Source organism: Malania oleifera, chromosome 9 (genome assembly GCF_029873635.1).
Source record: "Malania oleifera isolate guangnan ecotype guangnan chromosome 9, ASM2987363v1, whole genome shotgun sequence".
Classification (NCBI taxonomy): Eukaryota; Viridiplantae; Streptophyta; class Magnoliopsida; order Santalales; family Ximeniaceae; genus Malania; species Malania oleifera.
Genome location: NC_080425.1, coordinates 94,845,783 through 94,864,563, shown reverse-complemented (window position 1 = coordinate 94,864,563; position 18,781 = coordinate 94,845,783). Strand labels below are relative to the sequence as shown.

At 39.2% G+C, this 18,781-nt stretch overlaps 1 long non-coding RNA gene across 1 annotated transcript; it reads right to left on the bottom strand.

Moving 5' to 3' along the window:
* Positions 1-6,583: 6,583 nt before the first annotated feature.
* Positions 6,584-18,185, bottom strand: LOC131165010 (uncharacterized). Its single transcript, XR_009139389.1, has 2 exons — positions 17,681-18,185; positions 6,584-7,058 (listed from the first exon to the last, which is right to left on the bottom strand). It is a non-coding gene; the product is annotated as an uncharacterized LOC131165010 (long non-coding RNA).
* Between the last annotated feature and the right edge of the window lie 596 nt (positions 18,186-18,781).

Sequence of the window (18,781 nt, the reverse complement as noted above, 5' to 3'; positions counted from 1 at the left end):
CTAAAAGTCTGAGACGCTGAGGACTCTGGAGAGCCGAGGCGCCGAGCTACCGAAGACGACGAAGAGGCCAGAGGGGATTTGTTGACTCCGACTCTCCGAGAGGTGATCCGATGAGTCGATGACTCCGATGGAGAGGCCTGAGAGTTCCGGCCTGTGGCTGTGCGCCGTGTGGGGCAGATCGGCACTCGGCAGAGTGCCGAGAAATTGAGAAACCGAGTCGCCCGAGTCACCCGAGCCCGACGCCGACGGCCCCAACTGCCCTATTATAAATTATATTAAAAATATAAAGTATTAGTAATTCGGTTAATTGATTAACCGATATTTTTTTAACCGTTAACCGAACCAAAACCGATTAACCGAAAATTTATAGATTTTTAACCGAACCGACCGAACCGGATTTTTTACCCGAACCGAACCGGCCAATTTCGGCCGGTTAATCCGGTTAATTCGGTTTTCACCGAATTATGCTCACCCCTACTTCTAACCATTGTGTCCACTATCTCCATGCTTTTACCTGCAAGTGTCCCTATATTCTAAGTTGCTAATTTAATCCTAGTCTTCTGAGCTAACTTTTTTACCTACCCACATGATATGGGACCCTCGCATATTTGACACCATACCCCAGTGCTGACACAGCGCATCGCTTTGTGTCACGAACTAAGCTTGTTCAGGGCATTATGCTTGCCTGTGACTGCTTGTCTAGTGTGCTTGGGATGGGTTTCCATCATGTAAATACTAGTGTAGGGTTATTTTCTGCTAGTAGTGTCTTTGTATGCCAAATAAAGCAATATGACTCCTCAGTCACTTTGATGTTTCTTAGTGCTAAGATGATAATTACATAAAAACCCCTTTAGTGGAGGGTGAGTGTTCATCAGTCATTGTAAAACTCACTAACTTTTGTCAACGTGTTTAGCCTACTTGCCTCCCTCGCTAAGCACACAATGTCAACGGAGGTGTTGTTAATGAATTGCGTAGATTCAATGTTTACTGCTTGCTTGCCACTGCTTTCATGAATGCTTACTGTTTCCGCTACCATTTGGTTGAATGCTAATGAAAGTGTTTTATGGATAAACGTTGGTAAACGATAGGCTGGCTAGTTAAAGAAGAGTTCTTTAGCTAGCGCCGCATGGCCCTTTAACAACAGTGTGAAAATAGTCGAACCGTGACAATTGGTACCAGAGCCAAAGTCGTGAGATTTGGTATCAGAGCCAAGGCTCAATTGCTACGAGAATTCAGTTACCTTCGTTGTGGGAGTTGGAAAGCTTTGGCAAGTGACCATCGCACCAAACAATGCTGAGAGGATCAGCGTGCTGGAAGCACAGGTTGAGGCAACAACTAACATTGTGGCCACGGAGGTGGTCCAAATGAGAGAACTTATTGATGAAGTGATGGGATCACAAAAACATTAAGCAGGTTTGATAGGCGACATGTTAGAGGACTTTCGCCATACAGTTGAAACTTTGTAGTCGCGGATGGCTGATCTGGATGCAAAGGTGAATCTGATGGTTCTTGCTATGGGGAACTCCAACACTCCGAGAGTTAGCAAGACCAAGGTACCAGAACCCAGGACGTATGGGGGTTCCCGAGATGTCAAGGAGTTAGAGAACTTCTTGTTTGATGTGGAGCAGTACTTTCGCACTGTGAGGATAACCTCAGAACAGGCAAAGGTGGAAACTGCGACCATGTACTTGGTTGGTGACGCCAAACTATGGTAGCGTACCAAGTACAAAGAAATTGAAAATGGAAGCTATGTTATCGATAATTGGGCAGACTTGAAGAGAGAGCTCAAGACCTAATTCTTTCCTGAGAATGTTGAGTATAATGCAAGGAGAAAGCTGAGAGATCTCAAGCATACGGGGTCAATCAGGGAATATGTGAAACAATTTTCTGCTTTGATGTTGGATATTCGGGATATGACGGAGAAGGACAAGTTGTTCTATTTTCTAGAGGGGATGAAACCATGGGCAAGGACAGAACTTCATAGGCAAAGAGTTCAAGACTTGTCAACTGCACAAGCTGCTAAAGAACGCTTGATTGACTACGCTGGTGATGATACCACTTCGTCCAAACGGTTTGGTAGAGAGGGAAACAGTGGAAAATCTTTCAAGAAAGGCAAATCCAAGAGTGAGGGAGCCGACTCTAAATCATCAACCTCAAAGGAAGTTTCATCGTCTCAAAGGTTCAACACACCCAATGGAAAGGGGAAGAGTAAAATTTCGTGCTACTTGTGTTGTGGATCTCACAGAGTGAGTGAGTGTCAACACAAAGGATTACTCAATGCCTTACAAGCTTCCACTTCGGGAAAAGTGGTGGAAAGTGAGGAGGAAGAGGATGATGCCCGAGGGTAGGTTCAGTGTGGCTGGTGAGCGCATTGGAAAAGCAGGCAAAAGCATCGAAAGTTACACAAGCAAAAGGGTTAATGTTTGTAAACTTAAGGATAAATGGGAAGAGTACCCGCGCTATGGTGGATAAGGGGGCTATCCATAATTTTGTTTCGCAGTTGAAAGCATGGAGACTCAACTTATCCTTAGAGAAAGATACAGGACGCATGAAAGCAGTTAATTCTGTAGCCCAGCCTACTCTGGGAGTAGCCAAGCAAGTGACTGAGAAGCTTGGACAGTGGGAAGGTCATGCGAATTTCACAGCGGTGCCATTGGATGACTTTCCAATCATTCTAGGAATGGAGTTCCTAAGGGGGACGAGGGCAATGCTGATGCCTTCGGCTGGTTCCCTTTGTCTGATGGGAGATCACCCATGCATGGTGCAAGTCGTTGCAACGAAAGGAGACAACGGGAAGTCCCTTTCAGCCATACAACTCAATGATGGATTGAGTCAGGGTGAGCATGAGATCAAGTTGTTATCAAGAGTGAAACCACCTGCTAAAGGGCTATGTCAGATGGCGCCTCTAGAGATAGTAGAGTTAGGGAAACAACTTAATGAATTGGAAGCGGGATGTGTTCGCCCTTCCAAAGCACCGTTGGGAGCATCAGTGTTGTTTCTGAGGAAACATGAAGAGCATCTACGGAAAGTGTTTGACAGATTAAGGGGAAACAGTCTGGATGTGAAGAAAGGGAAGTTCTCTTTCTCTTAGCGGAGCAACAAATTTCTTGGTTATGCGGTTGAACAAGGTCGTATATGGAGGGGTATGGAGAAGGTAAGGATGCTTCAAGAACAGAAGATCCCCACGATAGTGAAGGAGTTGCGTTCCTTTCTTGGCCTTACTAGATATTGCAGGAAGTTCGTTGAGGGGTATTCGTGGAGAATGACTCCAATGATAGGACTACTGGGGAGATATTATTAGCCACACACACAGGATGATGTGGTTGATTATTCCAGAACTTGTCTCACTTGCCAATAAGACAAGGGGGAGCGAAAGAAGTATGGTACTTTCATGACCGCACCAAAGTACTGTTTGGCAAAGGAGATGAGACAATTGTTCCTTGTGACTGTTGTGAAACATTGGGGTGTTCCCCAAGTTATTATTCGTGACCGAGACTTTGTTGTGAAACATTGGGCTGTTCCCCAAGTTATTATTCGTGACTGAGACTTAATGTTCACTGACAACTTCTTGACAGAATTTTTCAAGATATTCAGGTCACATATTGACATCTCTTCGAGTTCTCACCGACAGACAAACGGACAGATGAAGAGATTCAGAGAGCTACTAAAAGAATACTTGTGCCATTTTTTCAGCGAAAACCAAAAGAATGGCGTGCAACTACTTAATGTGGCTCCGTTCTGTGGCAATGCCCAAAGGAGCTCAACAACCAATAAGAGCCCTTTTGAACTTGTTACAGGCCAGCTGCCGCTGTTACCTCACACAGTAGGCGAGCCGTACAGACGAAAGAGTCCCAGAGCATACATTTTCATTAGAGAATGGAGACAGAATGCTAAGTTTGCCCGAGCCTATCTAGAGAAAGCTTCTAAGCAGATGAAGAAGTGGGCAGATCAAGGGAGAAGACCGCGATTTCATGTCAGCTGCCTCAGGCCATTCAACGTCAACACCAATGACCTGAGTAGAAGTCAGTCCAACAGAGCAGAGTTAAAGACAGTGCAACAGACGTGAAGTTGAAGAGATCCTTGCAAACAAAGAGTTCATATCCTCAAGGAAGAAGCAGCAGAAGTTCCTAGTGAAGTGGAAATGCCTTGATGACAAAGAAATCAGTTGGATTTCTGCGGAAGATATTCAACCGTTCGTGGACAAACTTGAAGTGTACCTACCGCCAAAGTCTACGAGGATGTCGATCGCATAAGTGGGGGAGAATGTCACGAGCTAAGCTTGTTCAGGGCATTATGCTTGCCTATGACCGCTTGTCTCGTGTGCTTGGGATGGGTTTCCATCATGTAAATACTAGTGTAGGGTTATTTTTTACTAGTAGTGTCTTTGTATGCCAAATAAGGCAGTATGACTCCTCGGTCACTTTGATGTTTCCTAGTGCCAAAATGATAATTACATAAAAACCTCTTTAGGGGAGGGTGAGTGTTCATCAATCATTGTAAAACTCACTAACTTTTGTCAACGTGTTTAGTCTACTTGCCTCCCTCGCTAAGCACACAATGTCAACGGAGGTGTTGTTAATGAATTGTGTAGATTCAATGTTTACTGCTTGCTTGCCATTGCTTTCATGAATGCTTACTGTTTCCGCTACCATTTGATTGAATGCTAATGAAAGTGTTTCATGGATAAATGTTGGTAAACAATAGGCTGGCTAGTTAAATAAGAGTGTTTTAGCTAGCGCCACGCGGCCCTTTCACAACAGTGTGAAAATAGTCGGACCGTGATACTTTGGGGCGACAACATAATCCACCCTCACCCACTTTTTGTTACACCTAGGTGGTATTAGTGCAACACATTGCTCATGGGCAAGCCCCAGCAAATAATTACTAAGGAATCATATCATTGTGATCTGACAAGTTTTACCTTGACTATCAACTACCTAACGCAACCCTCCTCCTTTACTCATGCTAGGGACCAGTTGTGTCTTAAAAGTAAAAATTATGCTAAACAACAGTAAAAATTATGCTAAATAAAACCTAGCACTACAACTTGTAATTTCTATGTGTGTCGGGCCTTACTGCAGATAATGTGATATGGGGGTTGTTATACACCATATAGGGCCTCTTTTCATTGTTTCAAACTCTCGTGTACAATTCTTTTGCCAAATACTGCCTTCCCCGTATTGCAAACCTCAAATTCTACATACCTTGCTGTCCAATGACACCAATATCACGCTTCAAGAATTTGGATATGCCTATCATAGAAACAAGTTAATTGACACCATATTTGAATTCACATGTTAAGTTTGGGCAAGGACATCTCGCACTTACAAATTATCCAAGTTGCCAACATGGTAATCTAGTCTATAATGGAACCACTAAGATTATTGGAGGAAAGATTCCTAAGGAATTTCGTGAACAATTTCATTACTGTGAGAAGAAGCAATATCCATTTCACACCCAAAAACTATAAGAATTAAAAATAAAGATTCACAAGTATCAAAACTAATTGCCTTATATATAGGAAACATTGAGACGTGTAAATGCACTTAAATATCTATGGTAAACACAGGAGGCATGGTAAATGCGCAGAATCAGGTCTTAGTAATGATTTGGTGCACTTAATTGTTTACCTTGTTGATTAAAAATCTAAATTTAAAATTCACTGTCATGAGCAATCCTTATCATGATAAAAAGAGATCGTTCATCACTGAAGATATCACAAAAAGGCCTAGAGTTACAATGCTTTTGGCATGATTGAGTTCTTCTAGGCATACCAAAACCTACTGATTCAATGGTAGGCAAGGATAAACGAATACTTATTTTTGGGGAGAAATTTTAAATACTGCCAATCCAAACCCCAAACAACTTTCTCTTTTCCTTTTTTACTGAAGAGGAAAGGAATGATTATTAGAGAAAATACATAAGAGGAGGAGAATCCCTTCAATGACAGAAATGCAGACAAAACAATTGAACCAGCCACCTGATCAGTAAAAATATCCCAGTAAAGGAGCATCTGTACCATTGATCAAAGGTCCCTGTTTGGCATGGAATCATCTTCCAAATTCAGCAATCTAAGAGTTGTGAAAATGAAGGAACCAAGATGCTAAGAGTATCAAACATGCACAAGTAACATAAATATCAGCATGCCACCAATCACACTACTAAAACTGTTGCCTTCATCCTCAATTTTTTTTTCTCACAGGCCAAAATGCATAGAGTAAATTTCTACAGATAAGTGGAAAAACCCAAGGCAGAAACAGCCGAGATTCCAGTATAGAGCAACAATTGTGATGACAATTAAGCAACAAACAAGGAATTCCAGCGACAGATTTTCCTACCGATTCACATTCTAGGAATCTTCTTGTAAAGGCTCAGAACAAATCCCAAGCCACTATGGACTCAACCAACATGAATTTTTTGATCTATGAGCATGACATATGCTGCAAAGGCATAGAAAAAATTAAAGTTATCGTACCCAGCATAATTTTAACATAGAAAACAAGTAACTCAAACATGCTGATACATTCCAAGTACTCCTAGTCATATAATGATATACATAACATCCATTATCAAGCCCACGTCATTTTAAAAAGCTGGAGTTTCCTCATAGAAAATAATCATCTTAATTCTTGAATCATTCACATTGAGCACTAAAACAATCACCCAGAAAAGAAACAAATGTTGCACATAAAGCTCCCATATCATATTAGGGGTCGGGCATGGTGTATGCAGCCTTCTGGTTTGAATGTAAAATCTTTACAAGAAAAGAAAGAAATAAGTAATAATAATATATAGTAGTTCCATAGAAGTGCTCATTTAGAATTTTACTGTACAATGAGTTGTCCATGGACTCTGGACATAAAGTGCATAGCTTCCATGAAGAACATATGGACATCATCTTTTGTTGAATTTAGCCATATATTGAGTTCTATTACTCTTACACCTCCCTCGAGTGGCTTTCTTATTGGAACATTGCGGCAATCACTGCCTGGTTTGGTTTCCAGTAGGTCAGTATGTATAAAATAGTGGGATGATGGTGCAGTCATATCTTGGTGGACCTGAAATAAAACAAAATTTAATTATCAACTACATTGATGTCCATTATATGTCCAACTTGCACTTCATAGGCCAAAAATATAAAGACTAACCAACAACATGGAAATAATCCAAAACCACCATGTGTTTTAGTAGTGAAGCATAGATACAATTGACAGTATATAGGAATGCAGCAATTTCAAAGGGAAGCCTCAGCAAAGAAAAGCTGATTTGTTAACTATGACGTTCAGATTTTTCAATTGTGTCAAAAGGCAGTAGTGCACTGCCTGGAATGTGCAGGACCATTCAAAGTTCCAAACCATTTCATTTTCAGTTTCTAGGGATGTTAATCAGATAGAAATTGCATTATTCTAACAGTTTAAGAGCAGTTCTCACAAGACTACCACAAATAAGTTAGACCCTAACCGTTGAAATGTAGGCAGGATGGTTCCATTCAATTTGCTCCCATGCACATTGCTGCCAACAAATCTGAGTCAATGTTCATTTTGTCGTGCCGGGCACCCCACTTGTGCCAAACACCAATACTACAACTATTGCTATTGAATATATAAGAAATTAAAGCAATGCAGAAACTAATAATAAAACAATAAAAAGAACAAGACGAGAAATTTACGAGGTTCGGTATAGAATTACCTACGTCCTCGGGCGCCGATGATCAATCCACTACTTCTTGACAAAGTACAACTTTTGAGGTATATTTTACAAATGAAGAGTTGAACTCTTTATATAACTTCAACCTCAAGTCTAAAAAACACTTCTCTCCAATGTGGGACAAATAATATAAAAAATTCAAAACAACCTTTTATACTATTTTGGAACAATTCTACCAATGTGGGACAAAAAACAACAAATCTTCACCTTGACAATAAATTCAACACATTTTTCAGTCACCAACATTTTCTTGAGTTCCACATCATCGGCGCCTTCCAAAAATATTCAGACTTGCAGGATATTGATCAAGTCCAAACAATGTTTGAACTTGATTGTTGTCACAATCTTGGTCAACATATCTGCAGGATTTTCAGTTATAGCAATCTTCTAAAGAAGTATCTTGCCTCCATCAATAATATCCCGCATAAAATGAAACCGAACGTCGATGTGCTTCATTCGTGCATGGTAGACTTGGTTCTTTGCCAAATGAATAGCACTCCGGCTATCACAGAACACAACAATGTGCTTCTGAATAACTCCCAAATTTTCAAGTAAACCCTGCAACCAAATAGTTTCCTTAACAGCCTTTGAAGCTACCATTTACTCTGCTTCTGTTGTAGACAAGGTAATGGTAGACTGTAAGGTAGACCTCCAACTCACTGGACCATTAGCAAATGTAAAAACATATTCAGTAGTTGATTGACGTTTATCCAAATCACCTGCAAAATCAGAATCCACATATCACCAACATGTTGATCAATAGTATTATTTTTCTCAAATACTATACCAACACCAATCGTATTCATAATATATCTCAAAATCCATTTCACAGCTTGCCAATGCCCTTTACTCGAATCATGCATATACCTGCTCACCATACTAACAGCTTGTGAAATATCAGGTCTAGTACAAACCATTGCATACATCAGACTACCAACAGCACTTGCATAAGGAACCTGTGACATATACTTACGTTTCTCATCTGATTTAGGAGATAAAGCTGCACTAAGTTTGAAATGAGGAGTAAGAGGAGTGCTTACTGGTTTTTTCTGCTCAGACAAGCCAAAACTTTGTACTACCTTCTTCAAATACTGTTTCTGAGACAAACTAACTCTTCCTTTCATTTTGTCTCTGCGAATCTCCATGCCAAGTATCTTCTTTGCTTCACCAAGATCTTTCATCACAAACTCTTGATTTAACTAACTTTTCAACTTGTTGATTTCTTCCCTATTCTTTGAAGCTATCAACATATCAACATACAAGAGTAAATATATAAAAGATCCATTTTGTAGTCTGCGAAAATAAACACAATGATCATGTTTATTTATGATGTACTTTTGACCCAACATAAACTGATGAAATCATTTGTACCACTGTCTTGGAGACTATTTTAAACCATACAACGATTTACCCAGTTTACATACCCAATTTTCTTTTCCAGCAACCTGAAATCCATCTGACTGAGTCATATAGATTTCCTCTTCCAAATCACCATGTAAAAATGCAGTTTTTACATCGAACTGAACTAGTTCAAGATCAAATTGTGCTACCAAAGCCAACAAAATTCGAATGGAAGAATGTTTAACAATTGGAGAAAATACCTCATTATAATCAATGTCTTCCTTCTGTGCGTAGCCCTTAGCTACCAATCTAACTTTGAAGCGAACATTATTTGCATCTGGAAATTCTTCTTTCTTTACATAAACTCATTTGCAACCTATTGCTTTCTTACCCTTGGGCAGCTGGGCTAGCTCCCAAGTTTGATTCTGATGAAGAGACTGCATTTCTTCATCCATTGTTCTTTTCCACTTGTCTGATTCAGAGTTCCTCATTACTTCTTTGAAAGTGTAAGGAACATTATCATCCACAACTGGAAGTGCATGAACATTATCATCTACAACTGGAAGTGCATAGGCCACCATATCAGTATACCAAGTAGGTTTTCGAATTTCTCGTCTTGGCATTTGAGAAACAATTGATTCTTATTGCTGTGAAGATTCTCGAATTGAAATCTCCTCTTCTTGTATACTATTCCCCACTGTAACTAGAGAGTTACCTTGTGTAGTCTCATTTCTCACTGGGTTTTCCAAAATTGTCTCAACCTCCACCTGTTGTTGAGTACCACTGGTCTTCTCTTCAACTCGTGACTCCTTGCGTATTATTTTCTTCATCATCGCAAGTTCATCAAAAGTCACATCCCTGCTTAAAATCATTTTTTTCGTCTCTAGACACCAAAGACGATATCCTTTGACTCCTGCACTTATCCCATGAATATTGCTTTCTTGGCTCTTGGATCCAACTTAGATTCTTTAACATGATAATAAGTCATGGTACCAAATACATGTAAAGAATCATAATCACTAGCAGGCTTTCCAGACCATACCTCATAGGGTGTTTTTCCCCCTATTATAGATGATGATAGACGATTGATGAGATGACACGCATATCTAACAGCCTCAACCCAAAACTTTTTGTCTAACCCAGCATTAGACAACATACATCGAACTTTCTCTAGTAAAGTCCGATTCATGCACTCTGCCACCCCATTCTGCTGTGGTATATTTCGAACTGTGAAGTGTCGAACAATACCTTCATCCTGACATACCTTCATAAATGGGCCACTCGTGTATTCACCACCATTATCTTATTTGAACCGTTTAATCTTTTTGCCAGTTTGAGTTTCAACTAATTTTTTCCAATCAAGGAAAATATCACACTTCATTTTTATGCTTCATAGAATACACCTAAACTCTTCTGAAAAAATCATCAACAAAAGTGACAAAATAATGTATACCACCCAACGAAGCCGTTTTTGTGGGCCCGTATACATCTATATGGATGTAGTCTAAAATACCTTCAGTCTGATGGATTGTTGTGTCAAATTTCACTCTAGTTTGTTTTCCCAGAATGCAATGCTCACAAAATTCAAGTTTGCATACCTTTGCACCATTTAACAAACCTCGCTTAGCTAATTATTGCAAAGATTTTTCTCCTGCATGTACTAATCACATATGCCATAACCTAATTGTATCTGAACCTGCATTTTTCTCAAAAACAACAGCTACTGAGCCAATAATTGTACTACCTTGTAAATAATACAAGTTATTTTTCCTTATTCCTTTCATCACCACCAACGCACTTGATTTAATCTTTAAGGTTTCATCTTTCAAAGTGATAGTGAACCCTTTAGATTCTAAGGCACCCAATGAAATCAGATTTTTCTTTAGGCTTGGAACATACCTAACATCAGTCAAGGTCTTAATAGTTCCATCTTGACATTTCAACTGTATTGATCCTATTCCAGTTGTTTTACAAGTATTATCATTTCCCATAAAAAAAACCCCACCATCTAATTCTTCAAAATTAGAAAACTATTCCCTATTGGGACACGTGTGATAGGAACAACAAAAATCCAAAATCCACTCACCAAAATAATGTGATGAAGATGTTCCAACAAGAGAAAAATCTGACTCACTTCCATCATCATTAGCTATATTGGCATTAGAATGTGCTTTGCCCTTATTCTTCTGTTGTAATTTAGGCAATCTTTCTTCCAATGCCCTCTCTCACGACAAAAGGCGCATTCATCTTTAGCAGGTCTCCCACGAGATTTACTCCTCCCATGAGATTTACTCTTCCTTCCAGGCATACGACTCTGAGAACGTCCCCTTATTGTTAGTGCTTCTGCTGTTTCCTTATGTACCCTCTGATCCTTCTTTCTGCATTCAGTACTAATCAATGCAGTACAAACAACATCATAAGTAACTTTATCATTCTCATACAATAAAGTGGTGGTCAAATGTTCATACTCATCAGAGAGAGAATTCAGTAACAATATGGTTTTATCCTCATCTTTCACCTTTTCATCCAAATTTAATAAATCGGCCAAAATTTTATTGAAAGCATTTATGTGGTCATTAATCGAAATACCTGGTTGATACTAGAAGCGAAACAATTTCTTTTTCAAATAGAGTCGATTTTCCAGACTCTTGGTCATAAATATATCTTCCAATGTCTTCCACAATTTCTTTGCAGATGTCTCCCTCATAACACAATATTTCTGATTTTTGGCGAGACACAGACGAATCGTACCACATGCCTGACGATTGATCATTTCCCAATCTCTATCACCTATATCTACTGGTTTATCATCCAAAGTAATATCTAGTTTTTGCTGATACAAGATGTCTATCACCTCACATTGCCACATACCAAAATTATTTGTACCATCAAATTTCTCCATTTCAAACCGAGCATTAGCTATCGTCTTCGATGATGATGTCGAAGCCGAAAGGGTTGGAGTTTGTGTGGACAGAGTTTTTTCTACTGCTGCACTAGTTTCTGTCATTTTCTATATTTTCAATAGTAACCAACACGTACCAACTATGTCTACTTTGTTTTATCCTATGAAATTCCGCTTTGACCAGGCCGACCTCCAGAAGCGACTGAGCCGCAATGGTCTCTGAGCACTCACTTAGATAAGGTCTTTCTCAGGTATCAAACGTGGAATCAAGGATTCTAACAAAGGTACACCTCCGTATCAACACTATTCAACCTAGCTCTGATACCAATTGTTGTGTCGGGCACCCCACTTGTGCCAAACACCAATACTACAACTATTGTTATTGAATATATAAGAAATTAAAGCAATACAGAAACTAATAATAAAATAGTAAAAAAAACAAGACAAGAAATTTACGAGATTCAGTATAGAATTACCTACATCCTCGGGTGCCGATGATCAATCCACTACTTCATGACAAAGTACAACTTTTAAGGTATATTTTACAAATGAAGAGTTGAGCTCTTTATATAGCTTCAACCTCAAGTCTAAAAAACACTTCTCTCTAATGTGGGACAAATAATATAAAAAATTCAAAACAACCTTTTATACTATTGTGGAACAATTCTACCAATGTGGGACAAAAAACAACACATTTATGCAAAAGTTGTTCGGGTTATCCCACATCGGTTGTGGAAAGGACTGGTGGTCAGTTATTAAGTGTGAGGGAAAACCTCACCCCATGAGCTAATTTTTGGGGTTGAGAAGGCCCAAGACCACCTAACATTGATATCAGAGCCCATGGTTCAATATTCTCCCCGGGAAGCCGGGTACGTGAGGCCGCCGATTTGAAACCCGATGTGTGAGCACCAACTTGACCCAAAAGCTTAAATCTATTGGGTCTTGGGCCCAACCATGTATATAAGCACCTATCATCTACTCACTTTTTCCAATGTGGGACAAACTCACAAATGGAATTCTCAACAATCTCCCCTCACTTGTGAGTTCCAACTGCTCCCCCTTGTATGGAAGTCATCTTCTCCTTCATGGGACTAATTCTCCAATAGTTTGCTCAAGTGGGTCTTACGACTGCGTCTTACGTGTCTTGGATTGTATTCCAAGTGAGACCTGCAAACCAATCCTACCTCCCACGTCTTGACTATTTGGATCCATCTTGGTAGCTTAGATGATCCTTCTTTAGTCTCGGTTACACACTCCCACACCTAGAGTTATGAATCGTCGGCTCTGATACCACTTGTTAGGACCAAAGGAGCCCATGGGTGGGCTTGATACACATGAAAAGCATGAGATGGAATTACCAAATCAATATCAAAATTTCATATCACACAAGCAGTTACAACACTCATATGAAACTCATATAATATAAGGGTCAAGTGAATGGTTCATCAAATAAAATTCAATTGATTTTGTTGTTGGTTCTATTTCTCAATCTTTCTGACTTGCTCCTACAGAACCAAGGTCGAAAAGATTGAAAAAATTAGTCATTCACTAATGAAGGATTCCTCAAAAAGTTGAGGATTAGTAATCCTTTTTAGAAATCAAATGGATTCAGTCTTATATATACGCGAGGAAGGTAATAAAAAAAAGATATATTTAAATAAATTTTGAAATTGCTCAGTGAGTAAAAATTACATTGGGTCTGCAGCTGGTATTTTTCAGACTAGGAGACTCCCCCCCCCCCCCGGGGGCCCCAAAGAGGCCCGGAGCCATCTCCTCTCCCGTATTCCGATGCTTGTAAGTTCATTTTCCTTCAAAAAAAATATATTCTACACACATCAATCACTGTCCTGTCAGTTCTTTGACCTTTTTATAGCTCTCCATTGGAATAGAGGTTCAATGAGAAAATTGTGCCACAAAAACAGCTCCAACACCCACCACCATTCATAAACATAAGTTATAACATAAAAGGGAAACAACAAAATATCTACTAATATACAGCAGGAAAGTCAATTCCTTTCTTCAGTGTGGGGGTTGGGGATTGTCCAAGCAGAAAGTATAAAATAAAATTTTGCCACCAGTCAGAGCTTTAAAAGGAATGGAATGATAAATGTCCCAACCATTTAAGCAGACAACCAACAAATTATGGAAGATGATTAAGAATATTGTTCTACTTTATAATCAGCTAATCTAATTGATTCACAACAGAGGAGATGTTTCTCAGTTTGGCCACCTTTAACCTTTTTCCTCCCACCTACATGTTTTTAGCAGTCAATTTTGTAACCTGCTATGGTGATGTATGCCCACATCATCACAGCAATCAGGGAGCACCTAAATTATAATAAACATATTGTAAATGATGGGAAGGCATAATTGACTTCATCAGGAAGAGGAATCTCTGTTCCTAGTGATCAACTGCAGAACTATCTCCTTCACTGGTGGTCAAAGATTACGAGATTCTTGTGTGCAGAGCAATCCAACTTGAAACGCCTTTAGAACATGCACTCCATTAATTCCTTAAACTATAAAAGCATATCAATAAAGTCACATAAACGATTATATATACGCACACAATCATATTTATATGCTAAACATGACTTTTGGATTATTGGATCAACTGTAGCGAGTGGATCTTAAATTATTATTAATTTTTTATGGTAAAAAAAATTTTTCATTAATAGGAAAAGAACTTAAAAGAGGGAGAATGAGACGTCTCCTGAAAAAGACCTGGAACAAACAAGAAAAAACAACCATAAACGACAAAATGAGAAAAGATCAACAAGCCAAAATGTTCCTTCAATCTCTTCGTAACTCCTGGAAACTATTCCCTTTGAAAAGTCCAAAACCAATGCACCACAGTGGGGCCAAATAGTGAATTTTATCTCAGATCTGCGCCCAATTTAATTTCTTCCCAGAGAATATCCATGCATTATGCTTCAGCCATATCCACCATAAAACTGCAAATATGCCACACTTCCATAAAGCTGCCCTATCCTTCCTTCTTCTAAAGCCAGCAAAATAATTGGCTAACAAGTCTCCACCAAAGAAGGACAAACCCAACTCTCTCCTATATTACCAAAAAAAGCTTATTACAAGTCCTCCAAAGAAATTCACAGTGCAAAAGAATGAGAAGCTGTCTCAGAGTTCTTGTAACAGAGCATACATACATCGGGAGAGAGATCCTTCAAAGATCTCCTAATCTGTTGCAAGTTATTAGTATTTATTTTATCAAGCACAACCAACCAAGTGAAAGCCTTATACAAATTGTTATTCAACCATATTTTGCCCACCACTTATAATATTCCATAATAAAATAAGAATAGCTGTTAGAAAAAAAATTTTAATTAAACTACAAATAGGGAAAAAAATAATGAGTAAAAAAGTAACTATTTTTATGAAAAATGAATGAGAACATATAAATATGAAGAGAAGTGTTAATTACAAAAAATGTAACTGCGAGATCTACATTACATCACACTTGTTGAAGTTATCAGAAAAAGAAGCATGTTGGAATGTGAGCAATCTTAGGCCAATCTTCACCAACATTGGTATGGCATCTTTCCAGCAACCCAGGAGACACTCCAGTAATCCACAGTGATTGCAAGGTGGCAAGGCGGCACATCCATTCTGGCCACTGATTTGAAATTGGGGCAGCCAATAATTCAAAGCGTTTCAAGGGTAGTGTGATTGGCCAACCACTCTCCTAAATATGCAAAACTACAACACTTTTCAATCTGCAGATACTGAAGGGTGGTAACATTTTGAAGCCACTTGTTAGGAAGAGACACCAACTTTGGAACCCCCGAAATGCAGATATACTGGAGGCTTCTAAGGCCATCCAATTGCATCAATTTCAATCCACTGCTGCTGTTGCGACCAGCACCATCAGCAGCGTCGTCTTCATCATCTGACAAATGAAGCTCTTCACAATTTTCAATAGACAAGGACTTAAGACTGGTGAGATGTTGAATTCCTAGTGATAGAGAGACGAGTTTTGAACAATTTTCAATAGTAAAATGGCGAAGAGAATTGAGGTTTCCCACTTCCTCTGGCAGAGTTTCTATGTCACAGCAATGTCTTATTTTCAGATCCCAGCAGAGCAATGATTGTTGTCGCAAAGAAGAAGAAGAAGAAGAAGTTGCTGCTGCTGTTGCAGCTGCCATCACCTTGATTGAGTGTGTTTCCCACTGACGCCACGTAGTTCCAGTCGTTCAACAAATGGGTAAAAGTAGTAACTAGATTTTCATAGGTATGAGTTGATGGCAAGGAGTTTAGTAACAACAAAGCCTTATCATCTTCATCAAACTCAACATCAACTCTCATCAAGTCACTTATAATTTGATTAAAGGCATCGATATGTTGATCAAAGTTTGATCCTTCAACCATATTAAGCCAATAAAGACGCTGCTTAAGAAAAAGTTTATTATTGAGTGATGTGGACATGTACCAGCTTTCTAACTTTTGCCATATAGCCACTGGAGAATCCTCCTCCATCACACGATAGAGCACTTTGTCGGCCAAAAACAAGCGTATTGTAGAAGCGGCCTTTGCTTGCAATTCTTCCATTCCATCCGGTTGGACGCCAAGTAAAGCCTTTCCCATTCCTTGTTGCACAAATATATCTTTAACTCTCCTTTGCCATAAACCAAAATTTCTGGTTCCATCGAATTTGACAATGTCAAATCTTGCAAAAGATCATCCCGATGTCATGACAACAATCGCTCTAATACCAATTTGTTGTATAATGATCGGATATAGGATGCACAACGGAATAAGTAAAACACAACAAGTAAATGAAACACAACTAGAAAATTGAGAAACAACAAATCAACACAAGAATTAACATGGTTCGACAAAGTCTACATCCATGGAAGCAATCGGCACAATAATTTCACTAAGAAATGTCAAAGTACACAATACACTTCACAATGATCTCTCTCTTGTCTCAAAATATGCCCAGAACAACATATTTATAGACCCTTTGGAGGTTTCCTTCCAAATACCCAACCACCCCAATGTTCAAATTCGAAATTCAAAAATTTGCTCACAGCCCAGACGCACTCGCCGACGAGAACAGGGCACTCGTCAACGAGCCAGAGAAGGCCACTCGTCGACGAGCCATGCACAAGTTGACTTCCAACATGTTTTTCTTCCTTTGTTTTTAAAACCCCAAGTATAAGAGCGCCACACCATAAACAGCATCATCATCTAGGACAAGCGAGTATTCCATTCCCTTTAATTCATTTTTGAGGAGATTTTGCAACTGATCCGTTTCTAAGTCTGCCACTTCACTCATAGTCGCAGATTTCATGATTTTCTTAACAAGCAACTTCACCTCAAAGTTGTAAGAAACACACACACCCACATCCGGAGATCAAAATATTTGATCACCCTATGGTCATTGTAAACAAACTGAGCAAGGGTGTTCTTGCCTAAACCACCAATTCCCACAATGGGAATGACAGAAACATCTCTTTCGTTATTTGGGCAAATTAACATGTCTATAATCTAGTTGTTGTCTTCAACCCTACCAACTATTTCAGACTCTTGCACATAAGAGTGGGTCTCCCTTCCCATATTCTCCATTGGCATATTAATGAGTACCTTCTGCCCAAAATTGAACCTGGAAATATCATTCGCAACATCATCTAGTCTCTGCCTGATATCCTTTATTCTACGACCCATCCTACTGCGAAATGCCAGTTGATTCGAAGGCAAAAAGAAAGCACGTACCTGTCCAGCAATCCCTCCTCAACTGTCAACTTTCCGCCTCAAATCTTCAATTGCGAAGTCATCCAGAAAGTCATCTGCAACATAAAAAGCTTCATTAAGCCTCCTTATCCACTCTCTCTCGGCATGGCTCTTCCCCTGCCTCTCTTCAGCATCGAGAAGTGCTGCGCTGATGGTGGCGAGTGTATTTCTAAGCCTTCTTAGTTCATTCCGAACGCCGAAAATCACTCCTATTTCTTCAAAAGCAGCAGATGACAGTATCTCTATGAGTTTCTTTGCAATGCTGAATGCGATCTGCTCAGCCGTCACTGAAGGAATTTACAGTGCGGAGGTTAAGGAAATTTATGGAGATTGGATCCTGAAGGTTGAAAGAATATATAGTAAGAGTTTTCAAGAAATATTGTGGGGGCGACAGAGCTCATGGGGTCCTAGTATAGCACTGTATTAGGCTATTAGCCCAACCTCAACAGTGGAGGAAACTCCGGAGGAAGGAAAGAAAAGACAACCAACCAGTGAGCTCTAAAACACTAAAGTACATGGGGAAAGTTCTGTTATTAAACTACTATTGCACTTCGAAAAACATAAACGGAGTGTTGAAATATTTTTTAAAATAAGCATTTAAAGTTAAGTCATTTGTCACACATGAAAAAAAGTGAAAAATAAAAAATTATTAATAAATGCTAAAGTGAAATAATCCTTTAAAATTGGTTAAAAAAAGTGCTAGTCGGTACTTTAGTGTACACACACACTCGTACGTGGCGTGGGCTGTAGAACGCTAGTGGCACATTTAGTTGGCGTGAGACAGTACCATCAACTGAAAATGAATGAATAATTGATTTTCTAAAATATCTCGACCAAGGCGCGAAAGGAAAATGGAGTGGCAGAAAAGAGAAACCGAACATTGATTGAAATGGTCAATGTCATGATGTCTAATTCAGGACTAAGTAGAAATTATTGGGGTGAAGTCTTACTAACTGTTTGTCATATACTTAACAGAGTTCCTTTTAAGAGGACTAAGACTTCTCCATAACACTTGAACCTAAAATAAGGAAATTAGGTGAGCGAGAAATACAATGTGTATTTCTTGGTCATGCTGAACATAGC